The 14,726-nt window shown below is 39.7% G+C and overlaps 1 protein-coding gene across 1 annotated transcript in view; it reads left to right on the plus strand.

Moving 5' to 3' along the window:
* Nucleotides 1-14,726, plus strand: part of GLIS3 (GLIS family zinc finger 3) — a gene marked incomplete at both ends in the record, with an annotated part of 184,517 nt that overhangs the window by 16,416 nt on the left and 153,375 nt on the right. The window lies entirely within an intron of this gene.

A 14,726-nucleotide genomic window follows, 5' to 3' on the forward strand; every position in this document is an offset into this window, starting at 1 on the left:
TATATTCCAACCAAGAAGGTTTCAGGAATTCTGTCTCCGTGGAATGTCTGATTCGGTTTCCCAGTTGTTAGTGGAGGTAACAGCTGTTACTGCTGGTGACAGAGAATGCTGATTGGCCATTTGTCCTGGTTTGAGTGACACAGAACTAATTTATCTTCTAATATTTGGGAAGACCGCACTTTTAGAAGACTCTAGTGTCTGAATTTGTGAAAATATTGACTTCATAGCCAGCTATACTGTGTGGGTTTCAAGGTCTCAGTGTTTTTGAGCTCGCCAGGTGCAGGGGTGAGGAGGAGCAAGACCCGGGCACTTCACCCAAGCTGGCCAGCAGGGTTATTTCATACCATGAAGTGACAGTCAATACAAATTAGAAAGTTTGCTGCGAAGTTCTCTCACTCCCTTGATGACTGCCATCTGAGAACTTCTCGCCCCAGTGCCGGACCCCTGAGCCCTTCCCTTCCTCCCAAAGCCGTATCCCTCTCAGTGTCCCATATTTGCTCTTCACTGCTGGGAGTGCACAGCTTCCCACTGATAGAGTGGGCTCATTATAACCTTTGCATATTCTGTATTGGTGTCGGGATCAATATTGGTTCTTTAGTGCTATTAATGTTAATTATCTAATCTTATTCTATTAAATCTGTTTATATTTCAACCCCCAGGTTTCCTTGTTTTTCCCCCAGTTCCCCTTCCCGGGTGGGGAGGGGTCATCAGTCGATAGAATGATTGTCTAAATAACAATAAACTGTTATGGGTTTGTCAAACCATAACATCATTATACAATAGATGTGCCAAAACTTAATGTAAATTTTCAAAATTAGCCATTACAAAAAATAGGATAACAACTAGGGCTAACTTCATAAAAAGAAAAAAGTGAAAGTAGTAAGAGGAGAGATCAAAATGTTTATCCATAAATCCCACAGGGTCTTAAGTGGAGTCCTTCCTGGCAGCTAGCGCAGGGGTTTAGGTGTGGTGGGAAGACCTGCCCAGTCCTCTCCAGTCTGTTGCCAAGTCTTTGTGTATGGCTTCCCTGAGATGTGACTCTCTGTCTGCTCATCGCCATCTCTTCAGCTCCACCCTGGCACCGTGCTGCACCCTGTGGTCTCTCCAGCGCCCTCTCCCTCCACTAGCCCAGCAGCTCCCAAAAGGAGGAAGGGTCTCTCTTCCCCAGGGGTCACCATGGCCCTGCCCCTTCTACCATGCCATTTCCAAAATGGGGTTCCATTCAAACAGGGAGTGAATTTTTAGGCTGGATTATGTTTTATTAATGTTATAATGTATTCAGGTTTTGTTGGTTATGAACACCAAGAGTCATGATCTTGTATGAACAGCAATGAAATTGTGCAGATTCCTCTGTTTAGGTGGTATTTGGTATTGACTGGACTGAAGATGGAGTTACAGAGCTACTCTGTCTGCTTTTCAGTATCCTCAAATCTTGGGGTTTTGATGAAAAATGTTTCTCTTTATTTTACCTGAATGGCTCTTTTCATTATTTCACCTCTTTTCTTTACTGTCACTTGAATGAGGAGTCTAAGGTTAAACAGAGTGCTTTTAAGTAGTGTTATATCCTGCCTTTTACACAAAAAGTTTAGCTTTACTGTACAGTTTAGGATTACAGTTTGTCTCAGTCTGTGTGTTTCTGAGACTTGAATGAGATTTGGTCACTGAAAAGGCTTTGGGGTTACCAAGAATTTTACCATGAATAGTTTGGAAACATGCTAAATAAGTGTTTCAAACATAGAAGTTTTTTTAAAAAAAAAAAGTGTAAAATCTCCAGGGACAGTTTAATAATTTTTACTTAGAAAGGTAAAAAGAAAATAGATACTCTTGCTAAAAAGGCATTTGAGACAACCCAGGATAAATTTTAATATTTGCCTGAATTTATAATTCATGCTTTACTTGAATACCAGTATAGTATGACAGGCAGTCGTCATCATTGCTGACTTTGGCAGCTAAATGTAGTTCTTGATTGCATAACATACACTTTAACATCCTTGTTCTGATCTACTGAGATGTTTTCAATGGCCTATTTCAGAGGGTAAGTCAAGAGGTCAGCAGTAGCATATTTGATCTAGATTGAATTTACGTTTATTATGTACTACTGTTTGAACATCTGTTAATAAATCTGCAGTTGGCTTTCAAGTTCCAGCTAGTCAAACTGTAACTGGTCCGTCAATCAGTCTTCCCAAATAAATGTTTTTGTAAAAAAAACTAATGACCCAGCATTGGTGTCAATTAATTAGTGAAATGTGTCTTCTAACACAATCCACACTGTTTCTTGTGAATGTTTTGATGCTTTTGGCAGTAAGAGAGGACTGGTTGGATATTTATTTGCTTAAGAATGTAGCTAGAAAATGAGCTGGCTTTCAAATAAGAGCAAATTTTTAAAAAATGTAAGAGAAATACTGTTCATTTTGGGACCTTGAGGCCTGCTGGAAGACTGCTTTTGGTATCCTGTGTACTCTTCCTGGCCAAATCCTGAGCAGTGGAATGGTTAATGCTGCTGCCTGACTCTTCTTTGCCCATAGAGGTGCAAGGCTGGTAGTTTTTGCCCACTTAATCTGTACTCAGATTCTTGCTAGCTTTGCTGTACCACCTTAAGTGGCTTTCTATCTTTACTTAATGTTGCGTCAGCGTGTTTCCCATCATTCGTATACTTTCTCAACTGTTTTCATCATTGGTGTGAAATACAGCTACACATCTTATTTCCATGTGAAAAACCATTTATTTTTGAATGCATAATGCGTGTTCATAAAAGAGCAGGGAAACTTCTGCCCCGAGCAGTGAGTATTTATCTCTGAAATTACTGGGGCTCATGTGATGGGAATATTGTTTCTGGAATCTTGATTGGTTGCAGTGGAAGTGATTGTCATTTAACCGCACTTTTTTGGTGCGAAGGATCAGCGAAGTCATAAAAAAAGATTTTTTGATCATTGAATGCATTTTAGAAATGCAGAGGAGGGGAAATGAGGAAATTAAGTTTACATAGATTTGTATATTTACATCCATTCATTCATTTGTGATCACACAAACTCTGGGCAGTATTAAAAAACCTGGTGAAAGTGTCACTTTTTGGTCAGTATTGTTGACTTGGATGGGAATGGGAAGCTTTTGTTTCATAAAATGGTTTTGTGCAGTTAACAGTCAAATTGCTAACTCTGCCTGGAATCCTGTGTTAGACCAACACCATTCATATTTTACGCTTTTTCCTATGGCTGTTTTGAGTTCTTTTCTCACAAAAGAAAAATAATTGTCTTGCTAAATATGGAAGCTGCTGAAGGCTTTGAAACTTTTATTGACCTCATGACAAGTCCTGTACAGCAATTAAGTAGCGTTGATATCTCACTGGGATGTTTAACTTACTGGATGTTTGGAAGGTGGAACAGTTTTGAGTCTGCCCCAGGAAATACTTGAAAAACAAATGAGACAGGCCATGTGTCTAGTTAGCTACTGGAAAATCTTTCACCCATGCCAGTTCCACACAGCCCCCTGACTGGTGGTTACCAAAGGCCACTGGTCCCCACCCGTTGGGATGGTGTGTAAGTCCTGGTGTCCCCAGCATCACAATTCTGTCTCCTTTCCCCCTATGTCTGCTCTGTCAGCAAGCCTTTCTAGAAACCAGCATGCTTGTGCAGGGTGTGCCTTGGAGCTTCATCCTGTACCTGTTTTCTCTTTCGTATGCCCTTGGCGCTCCTCTTACCTTCCTGCGGTTCAGTCCCTACCAGTTATGTTGAACAGCACTGATGGAAAAGGAGAACTTGCTCAGGTAAAGAGCAAATACAGTAAGTTGTGATTTGGGGGCTTGCAGGAATTCTCTCTCTTTCCCTTGGGAAGAAAAAACAAATCCCCAACTCCAGTGATGCATCTAATATGAAAAGTAAGTCTAACTATATCTTGATTTTGCCTTTGACAGATGTAATTATTATCTGATATACAGATAATAGTGACAGATTCTGAACCCCTTTCGCCTTCTAAATATTATGCTGTGTAAAGTTAAGGGCTAATGGGAATAAAGGATCATAGTTTGGACCACAGGAGATGAAAATATCAGTGTATGTACAGGGCAACCAGAATTGAAATTTGAAAGTGTATTTCAAATATGGGTATAATTCTGGTATGAGCACTGCTCTTGATTCAAGCATAGCGAGTGCTTGTGCACTTGTGTTGATTGTAAGTACACATTCAGATTGGCTTAAGTTCTTGTGTGGGTTTGTAAATCTGTTTTCATAGATTTGTGTCTTAATATTCTGTAGATTGAAGGACCTATTTAGACTTGTGGATTTTCTTATCATTGTGCACTGACATTTATAAGGGGAAAAATTAAGATTTGTTTTTTTCTTTTGGATGGAAAATGGCTGAAGTATTGTCAGCCTTCAAACCTAAACCAATGCACAGGTCTTCCTCCCAGAAGAGGGAAAAGGACATTCCTTTCTGTGCATTATGGAGAAGACAGTCACAGTCACTGATAACTATGGTGCTAGGAAAGTGGACTGAGGAGAAGACAAGGACCTTCTTGGGCTGGTGACTCTGCATAAGGCCTCATGATTGGCAAGATCAGCCCCAGGGCTGTCTGAGGGGATTCTGAAAATTTGAGCTGGGAAGCTCTTTTTCTACATGTCTGTGTCCCCTGTTGGTCATGAAAGTGGGAGTTTGTACATTCTTATTAACAGAAAACATCGCATGAACTGACTCCAACATGACTTTCTTCTTTAATCTGGAGATTTTTTAAATTAACCTCTTCTATTGATAGAGGTGGTAGGGTCTGTGCAGCTGGAAGGGCATTTCTTTGAGATGGTAAGAGCTTCTCCCTGTCAAAGGGTGAAGTTGAAACTCAGAATGAAAGGCTGCTGGAACAGTTTATTTTTTAGCCTTTGTGGACAAGTCATAGAAGTTTTATTAGAAAATGCTAGACTTCTATAGAATCTAATGGAAAACTATGTCTATACTGGGTAGTTCTGCAGGAGTGTTGAAATTGTAGGAAAAAAACTTTATGTTAGGTTCTAGAGGTTTAGACCAATTTATTTATTTCATTCCAATTAAATTCCATAATACGGTATTCTTCATAGCAGCTATTTTGTTGAAATCAATGTGGTAAAAATAACGCTGAAAGAAAGTTAATTGAGTTTGGATTACAAACTGCCAAAGATAAGTCACTTACTAAGGAACAACAGTAACCTTGAAAGACAGGAGAAAAAGAGTATATGGTATCCTTTTTTTTGTTTAAACTTTTCGAAGCCCTGGGTTATTTTAGAACAGGGAAAACAAACTGTTAAAGAAATAGTAAGTATAAGACTAGCAAAGCATCTGATTTTCCGACTGCAAACATTTTTAATAGTGTTTTGAATTATTGAAAGAAAAACTGAGCATCAGTATTTTCAGTTGTTCATACCTAACACTTGGTGGCAAAGGATGCAATCTGAAGTTCAGATTACTTCATTACAGTAAGTGAATTGCTGCTGCTAATGCAGTATGATTAGAGTTTGATTCTTAGCAACTATTTTAATCCATTTTTTTCTGGTGAATATTGTAATTGTTTACAATATTTCTGCTTATTGTCTATTTACATAGTAATATATGCACACATCCTAAATTTATATGCTTACGACTAACACAATGCAAATTCAAAATACAAAATGCAAACCTACTTTATGCCTATGTACAAGTGAATCAGATAGTGTAGCTGTCTAACTTGTGACCAGAAAAATAGTGGCCACTGATTACTGCTGTGTATTTGTGATAATATTCTAATTACCAAAGTGAAAAAACACATCAGCTGCTTTTTTTTTTTTGTGTTGCAGTAGGCCATAAGTCAGATTTTCCCACTTACATTGGAAAAATCCCACCAACCCCACATGTGAAATAACATATCTGTACTGTATTCATGTCTGTTAGTTTTTCTGGAAAACTGCCATTTCTTTCCCAGATCTCCAGTTTTGCTGCTTTCTCACTAGCAAGGCCTCTTCTAGGTACTCTGAGTCATTGCTAATATGGTATCTGCCAAAATCTGCTGCTGTTACTCTACAAAAAATGTAAAACCGCAAATTACAGAAGTGCCTTAATGTCTGCACAGTGCCTGTGGCCATACCTCTCAATTACCTGTCATATGCCTTCAGTATGTCTCCTTTTGTCTGAGATGTACCTGGTCTATGAATATTAATAAACATTTTCCAGATGCTGCTGAGTCCTATTCAAAATTTCACAAGATGATTCTTTGTATTAGGCCTGTAGTTGTATGTGGAAGGCAAATTTGTGGCAAGGATTAGTGGTAGCACCTCTAAACTAATGCCTGTGGCAGGTGTGATAACTCAGTAAAGACACAGGCTGGTATTTGTCATTTCCCCAAACTGGTAGTATATCACAGAATCACAGAATGGTCAGGATTGGAAGGAACCTCTGGAGATCATCTAGTCCAACCCCCCTGACAGAGCAGGGTCATCTACAGCAGCTTGCACAGGACGGCGTCCAGGCTGGTTTTGAATTTCTCCAGAGTGAGAGACTCCACCACCTCTCTGGGCAGCATGTGCCAGTGCTCTGCCACCCTCAAAGTAAAGTTCCTCCTCATGTTTAGATGGAACTTCCTATGTTCAAGTTTGTGCCCGTTACCTCTTGTCCTGTCCCTGGGCACCACTGAAAAAAGACTGTTGCCATCGCTCTGGCACCCTCCCTTTAAGTGTTTATAAGCATTAATAAGATCCCCCTCAGTCTTCTTGTCTCTAGACTAAAAAGACCCAAGTCCCTCAGTCTTTCCTCATAAGAGAGATGTTCTAATCCCCTAATCATCTTAGTAGCCCTTTGCTGGAACCTTTCCAGCCGTTCCCTGTCCTTCTTGAGCTGGGGAGCCCAGAACTGGACACAGTACTCCAGGTGCGGCCTCACCAGGGCAGAGTAGAGGGGGAGGATGACCTCCCGTGACCTGCTGGCCACACTCTTCTTGGTGCACCCCAGGATGCCATTGGCCTTCTTGGCCACAAGGGCACATTGCTGGCTCATGGTCATCCTGTTGTCCACCAGGACTCCCATGTTTCTCTGCAGAGGTGCTCTCCAGGACATCAGCCCCCAACCTGTACTGCTGCATGGGGTTATTCCTCCTCAGATACAGTACTCTACACTTGCCCTTGTTGAATTTCATAAGGTTTCTCTCTGCCCAACTCTCCAGCCTGTCCAGGTCATGCTGTAAGGCAACGCAGCCTTCTGGCTGTGCTGTATGTCAGAAGCTCCTTTGGGGAAGAGGTTCTTTAACAGAGGCAATGAAATCAGATGAGGTGGAGGGCAGTGATAAGTTTTGCTTTTAATCTCTCAGTGATTGTGTTCTTGCTTCCAGTCTGTCTTCTGCCATCTTCATTGTGCTCTGGTTATTTTCTCATCATTGCTACCTTTTATTTTTGGACTTTTCAAAGCACTGTCCAAATTCCCCCTCAGCCTTCAGTTTCTTTGTAGGGGGATGAAGAGCTACTGTGACAGCACATATGATAAGCAACAACATTCTAGTGTTAAAAATAACATACTGTACATGCAGCTACAGAAAGACATAGATACAGAGCGGGTATAGCTATAGTGTGAAACATCTGCCGTGTGAATAATTGAGTCGTCTTCTTGCACAAGAAGGTAATGGTTTTCTTTTATGCACATTTCTTTTATTATTTTGCCTTTTATTTCTAGTAAGACCGATACTGATTGCAATTTGTTTGGGTGTCAGAGCTGAAAGTGTGTGAAGGGATACCTGTGGGAGAAAGACAGAGAACAAAGTGTACGTGCCCCATGTTTACTTAACCACAATAGAATTCTGCCAGCTTGACAAAGGGAATACGCTGGTAATTGCCCTGCTACAAGCCAAGGGGAACACCGAGGACCAAATCTGCGTAAATGACATTCAGGTTACTTGAGAAGTTTTGCAAAGCCGTACTTCCTGAGTGAGAGACCTGGGAAGCATTGTGCCTCAAAGTTCACAGGTTTCACCAGGAAGATGTAGTTTTGCCTTACTTTCTTTTCAGTACTTTACTTTCTTTCCTTTTACTTCACTACTGTCTGCCTTTGTCTAGAGCAAACACTGTTGTGTGAGTCTTGTTGGGCTCTTTGTTGTCCTGTTGTTGGACACTGAGAAGAGCACAGCTGTGTTAGTCTGGTACTGCTTGTTGCACCTTATCTTTGCTCCTCTGAAATACAAATTGTGATTGTCTCATACATAAAAGGGGAAGACAGGCTACTGAAACCAAAATTTCCAGACCCAGCCGCACTTTGATCCTCCATAGCCTTCAGAAAAAAAAAAGGATGACAATTTCTATATGGAAGCCAAGAGTAAAGGAAAGGCAATGAAACAGGCTGAAATCTCTGCATTACAAAAAAAAGAGAAAAAAAAAAAAGAAAAGAAAAGAAAAAAACACCCAAACCTGCACTTGGTTTATTCCTTTTAAACAGTATAAAGCACAACATACCCCGCTGAAAAAAAAATCGGAGTGTTACCACACATTGTAAAATTCTTACTCTTAGAGTGTAAGCACCTAGAAAGTATTTGAATTTTTCTTGTTTCTTCTGTTTTCACAAAAGCCTGTCAGAAAAATGAAGTCTCAAAACACTGACTATGTGATGACAAGCTTGTATTTGCTATAGCCACTTGCACATTTCACTGATGGGCTTTTTTAAACCCTTCAGCAATGGTCTCACTTTGACTGGTCTGGAGGCCTAAGTGTAGTGGAAGTGAATTTAAAAACTGACTGGCACTTTTTGAAAATTTCATTTTACTTTTGAAGAAGTAGAGGTGGGCACTGAGCACAGTGCAGCTGTGAGAGAAGTTCATACTCAAGTGCTGCTGAGAGCTGCTGTAAGTAGGGAGCTTGACTGAGCAAGTTCCTGCTGTTGGAGACAACATGTGTCCTGGTTTCAGTTGGGATAATTGATCTTTCTAGTAGCTACTGTGTTTTGGATTGAGTATGAAAATAATGTTGATAACAGATATTGTTTTAGTTGTTGCTAAGTAATGTTTACAGTAAGTCAAGGGCTTTTTCAGCTTCCCCTAGAAGGTGAGAAGGAGTATAGACAGGTCAAGCTGGCCAAAGGAATATTGCATATCATAGAGGTCATGTTCAGTATATAAATGGGAGTTGGCTGGCGGGCAAGGATCCACAATCGCTGATCAGGATGGGCTGGGCAATCACTGGATGGTGAGAGCAATTTGTGTTGCATTATTTATTTTGTACAGTCTTTTACCATTATCATTATGATTTTTCTCTTCCATTACTGTTCTATTAAACTGTCTTTATCTCAACCCGCAAGTTTTTTTTTTTCTTTTTCCCTGTCTTTTTTCCTCTCTCTTCTCCCTACCCTACTGGGGGCGGGCGAGTGAGTGAATAGCTGCGTGATCCTAGTTGTCACTGGAGTTAAATCATGACAATGTGTTTCCAGTGGTCATATTTAATTGGGTTCTTGCATTTCAGAGTGCATCTGAGACACCCTGATCTTGGTTCTTATATTGCCAGCTGATAAACATGAGCAACTCTTGGAAAAAAAAAATAATTGTGTACGTTAAAGCACTGTGCAAACATTAACTAATTATATAATTAGTTTGTATAATTGTATATACAAACAAAACAGTCTGTTTTGCTATTGTTGGCACCATGCAAAATAAACTGTAAAAGTACTGCACAGGCTTTTCGGTTTTTAAATATGTTAATTAGGAGCTACCATGGAAAGAAGGTTTTATGAATACCAGCTTTTGAGTTTTTAGGTAAAGAAATTAGGAATAAACTCATCAAAATAAGGTTTGCAGCTCTAGTAATTTTCTAGCAGATTTCAGATTTTTCCACTGTCTGCAGGTGGAAAGAACAGTGCTGACATTTGCCTGCAAAAGCCACAACCAAGGAAAAAGCTGTTTTTTTGTTTAACTTGAGTTAAGGAGTCTTATTTTGTCCAGTGGCTTGTCTACCCTGGGCACCTGCAGATGTTCACTGTGCTCCAGGGCTGCATGTACTTGGGGAGTCTAGACCCCCTCTGTTCACACAAGCGGCTCACCGTGACAAGATCCCTTTCAGGGTCCCCTTCTGTTTTGACTCCTGATGGCAGGTAGGGGACAAGAACAAGTCAGCTGGCAAATACCAGGTGGTAGTTCAAAATGTGCAGGACGGTGTGCCTGGTGTTGAGGGTGGAGGGCAGGAAGGGTCTTCTCAGTACCCTTGCCGGTCCCTCTTAGCTTGACTGCCGAAAGAAAATGTACATGAGTACACCTACAGACAGGTCTGTGGTTGAAAAATGTTGATAAATGTCAAGTCATTAATACCATTTGAGGAATGCAGTGCCTTCTATGACTCCTTCTTTGTGTAATGAGTAACTCAGCAGAATCACCGAGAAAAAAATGTGTGTGAAACTGTATGTATTTTCAGGAAAAAGATATGCTTCTAACCTAAAGTTTTACTGCAGTGAACAATATGTTGAGTGTGATCTTTAACTGTTTTTTTTTTCCCCAGTTCATGTTTATAAAAATTGACTTTTATTGAGAGGCGTTGATTTATAAATAGAACTGGGAGGGTTTGAGAACACAAGAAAAATACATTCCAATTCTTGACTAATAAAAATGGTCTCTTATGTGCTACAGCAATTAGTCTAATTTTGTACAGTCATATATCAAACATTAGGACATGGATTCCATGCAAACGAAAAAAATCACTGTTAATCTTTCATTCTGGATTTCTTCTTATATTCAGTTTTGGGGATTCTGGTTCAAGAAAGATTCGAATTCCTTAGTCTCTGGGGAGACTTAAGAAACTTTGTAGTATGTTAAACTATAAAGAACCAGTCCATGTTGATTGGATTAAAAAAAAAGTTCTACAAAACAAGAACAAATAGTCATGAGCAGATTCTTTCCACGTGATTGCTCTTGTCATGAATTCTTTCACTGTATACTAACCTATAAGTTCATTAATGGTCAAACTGAATGATTTGAATAGTTCTTTATCCATAGATCACTAATATGAGTCTTTTAAATTAGATGCTGGAATCCTTTGCAAGCGGTTTGTTAAAACCGGACTTGAACATAATGATAATAATCTCCTTTTTTCCTGTGTGACTACCTAGCATGTTATAGCTAGACTAAGGTTTCTTTCTTTTAAAAAAATTCACAGAGAAAGAAATAATTGTGAAAGAGTTACAAACAAGAAACCAGGGGCTAAGTTACAGTCATAAAAAACACACTTCCAATAAAGTATCTTTCATTGTTTCCTTAAAATAGAAAACTTGGGTGTGGCTATTGAGATTTATATGATTTAGTTGTTTAGGTTAATAAAACGTATAGGTTTACTCTGATCACAGCTATGATCCAGTCCAATAAATACTTAAGAATTTACACACCTTTTTGATGTGAAATACTCTGTTCTGGAGGATTTACTTCACTGCATGTGGTCAAGCTGTTGGGTTGTTCATCCATTTGGCCAATCATATTGTACATTTTCAAACTAATATCACAAAGATTGCATGGTGGGTTCAGTGAAGCACCCTACCTTATCCCATTGATAACTTGAGAAATATTCACACACACACACACACACACACACACACACACACACACACACCTGTCTCCAGCAGCCTTTTGAAAAACATGATAGCAGTCTACTTAAAATTTTTGTGATGGCCGTAACAGGATTAGAAGAGTAAAAAACATGGAGAAGATCAAAATGTAGTCATGAAGACTTCAGCCTTTATAGGTGCCTGTTTATGAATTGTTAATTTAAGAACTGGCAAAGTTAAAGACATAGAGGTAGCTGTACCTTTGCCCCTGTGTATGTATGCGTTAGGTGGTGAAATATGCTTATCTGTGATAAAATGCAGTATGGTTTAGTTTTATATGCATTCTTAGTAGCACCCAGGTAGAATACCGTCATGGTTTCAGCTGGAATGGAGTTAATTGTTTTTTTGCTAGCAGCTGGTGTAATGGATTTGGGATGGGAATAGTGTGATGATTGTGCACTGGTGTTTTTGATTGTTGCTAAGCAATCAAGGCCTTCTCTGCTCCTCACACTGCCACACCAGCAAGTAGACTGAGGCCAGGAGGGGGGGCAGAAGGATTTGGGAGGAGACACAGCCAAGACAGCTGATGCCAAGTGACCAAGGGGATATTCCATGCTATATCATGTCATGCTCAGTATATAAAGCTGGGGGAGAAGAAGGAATGGGGAGAACTTTTGAAGTGATGGTGTTTGTCTTTCCAAGTAACTGTTCACTCATGACGAAGCCCTGCTTTCCTGTGGATGGCTGAACACCTGCCAGCCCATGGGAAGCAGTGAATGAATTCCTTGTTTTGCTTTGCTTGCATACATGGCTTTTGCTTTACTTATTAAACTGCCTTTATCTCAACCCACAAGTTTTTTCACTCTTACTTTTCCGATTATCTCCCCAATCCCAACAGGGGGGAGTGAGCGAGCGGCTGCATGGTTCTAGCTCCCGGCTGGGGTTAAACCATGACAAATACCTAAAGAGAAACAAAGACATTGTTAGTATAGCAGATATTTGTTGTGTGAGGCTATGATTGTGTTGCAGTTCTTCTTATGGAATGAAATTAAAACAACAACCCAAGAATTTGTTTTCAAAGATAATTTGATGAAAACTTTACTCTCATTAATTTAAGGCAAAAATTAGAGCTGAAAAAGACTAGTACCTATTTGGGACCAGAAATAAAGGGGCTGTTGAGTAGGTAACTGATTGGGCTTAGGAGCAAAAAATTCACAATCTAATGTGTGTGGGGAGGGTTTAAGAGATATTTATTTGATGTTGCAGAAAATGTTACCGATTTCCAGATTTCAGCACCTGAGTTCTAACAAGAAGAACTGTAAAGGGGCCTACAACCTTGCCTTAGCTGAATAAATTTGGAGTGTCTCCAACAGTGGTTAGGCCCTTTGAAACTGTCTCAGCATACATGCTTTTGGCCTTTTCACCTAGGAAGCTAAGTAGAAGCAAGAATTGTCTTGTATGTTAGGCAGAAGGAACCAGTTGTTAGGTTTCTGATCCTGAGGACTTCCAAGAAGAGCTACCAAAAGGAAAGATGGCTAGTTTGTGTATGTACCTAGTGCTTTCATGCATTTATATAGTATTAAAGCCAGGCATAAAGAGAGGATCTTTGAACGATTGTTAGAAGTATTATGTGAAATTTGCTTGGTGGCTTACATTTCCCTGTCAACGTCCTTGCAGTTTAATGAAAATCACACCAGAATACTAAAAAAGCATGCAATAAATTGTATGAAGAAGAATATGTAGACACCTGCATGTGACAGAAATTTGAAAAATTACCTAAGCAGCCCATAAGGCCAGATTCTACTTGTAAAAATGACTTGTGTACTTGGGAATGTAACTTCACTGAAAGGCAATAGGATGAAGTCCTCAAAAATCACATGATCGGTTTTGAAGATTTTACTCTTACCTATAGCACATTCTCTCTGATAAACTAATGTAAAGATGGGTATCACTTGATTTTTTTAGAGGTGTGGAGGAGAGATACAGTTGGGATGACCAGCTTCATAAAAAGATTTCAGTCTGCATCAGGACATTTGTGTGGGTTTCCACCCTTTCACAAAGGTGCTCAGCTCAGCAGAGCATGCATACATTTGCCTTTTTTGTGCCTTTGTCCATGAACAGTTCTTTCCTTCACAAAGGCCTTCAGACGGCCCTTGCAGACACACACCCGCACCATTGCGTTGGTATGCCAGTGTGGTTTCCTGTCTCTTTGCATCAGACCTTACTCAGTAGCCAACTTTGGATGCCAAACCCTGCCAACAGAGCAGCCTCTTCTTCACAAAGTAATAGCTGTGGTTAAGATGTCATTCTCCGTAAATCAATTTTGGCAAGGATGACGGCTAAGGGCAGGAGCGGGAGTTGTCTTTACAGGCCCTAAGCCATTCAAGTGGTCTTAATCCTCCCTCGTACTACCCTGGCTTTGTGAAAGGGGGATGGACTCATTTTAACATGACAGAATGAACTTTTTTTTGGTCACAACAACAAAAGACCTGGAAAATTCCGATTAATTAGCACGCCTTGGGCTAATGAAAGAATAAAATTGAAAGAAAAATGTCTAAAGCTTTGAGAGGACTGGAAGCATGTACTGACAATACATATTTTAAATACTTGTGGCTGTTTGTATAATTTTCCCAGGGTTTGCCTCTTATTGACTTGAAGAGATAAGAGTAGAACACAAGCGGAAGGTTTTGTTTGGACCATGATGTAATAATGTTGCAGCTTTTAAAGCATCTAAATAGGCTATAACATGAAGGACGCTGATAGTGGCCTCCTCTAAAAGTCAGTTTAAATAATAAGAACTGCTGTCATTTTATTATTGCAGTGCACCTTACTGACCATATATTTCATAGAACAAAATTGCATATGAAGATAGTAGTAGAAGTTCTGGTGATGATCATGCGGGTAGACTTTTAAGGAGTAATTTCTCATTCTGGAAAATGTTTCTCTAAACTGCTCTGAGGTAATCTTATATCCTGAATTGAGAAAATGTATATTCCACGTAAGTAAGAAAACCTTTATAGTAGAAAAAAATGTCCTCTTAACCACAGAAGTTTCTTTTTATAAGTTGCACTTGGCTTTTGGCCTCTTTATCTTTGCAACTATTAGCTTCATTGATCTTTATTCTTCCTTAAGGATATGACTTCTGACTTTCTGAATTTAAGGACTTTTGACAAAACAGGCACAACTACTGGATCCAAGGTATGTTTGAGCTGATTGTTGTCAAGGTGGAACAACCA

The sequence above is a fragment of the Vanellus vanellus genome (assembly GCF_965231255.1).
Source record: "Vanellus vanellus genome assembly, chromosome: Z".
Classification (NCBI taxonomy): Eukaryota; Metazoa; Chordata; class Aves; order Charadriiformes; family Charadriidae; genus Vanellus; species Vanellus vanellus.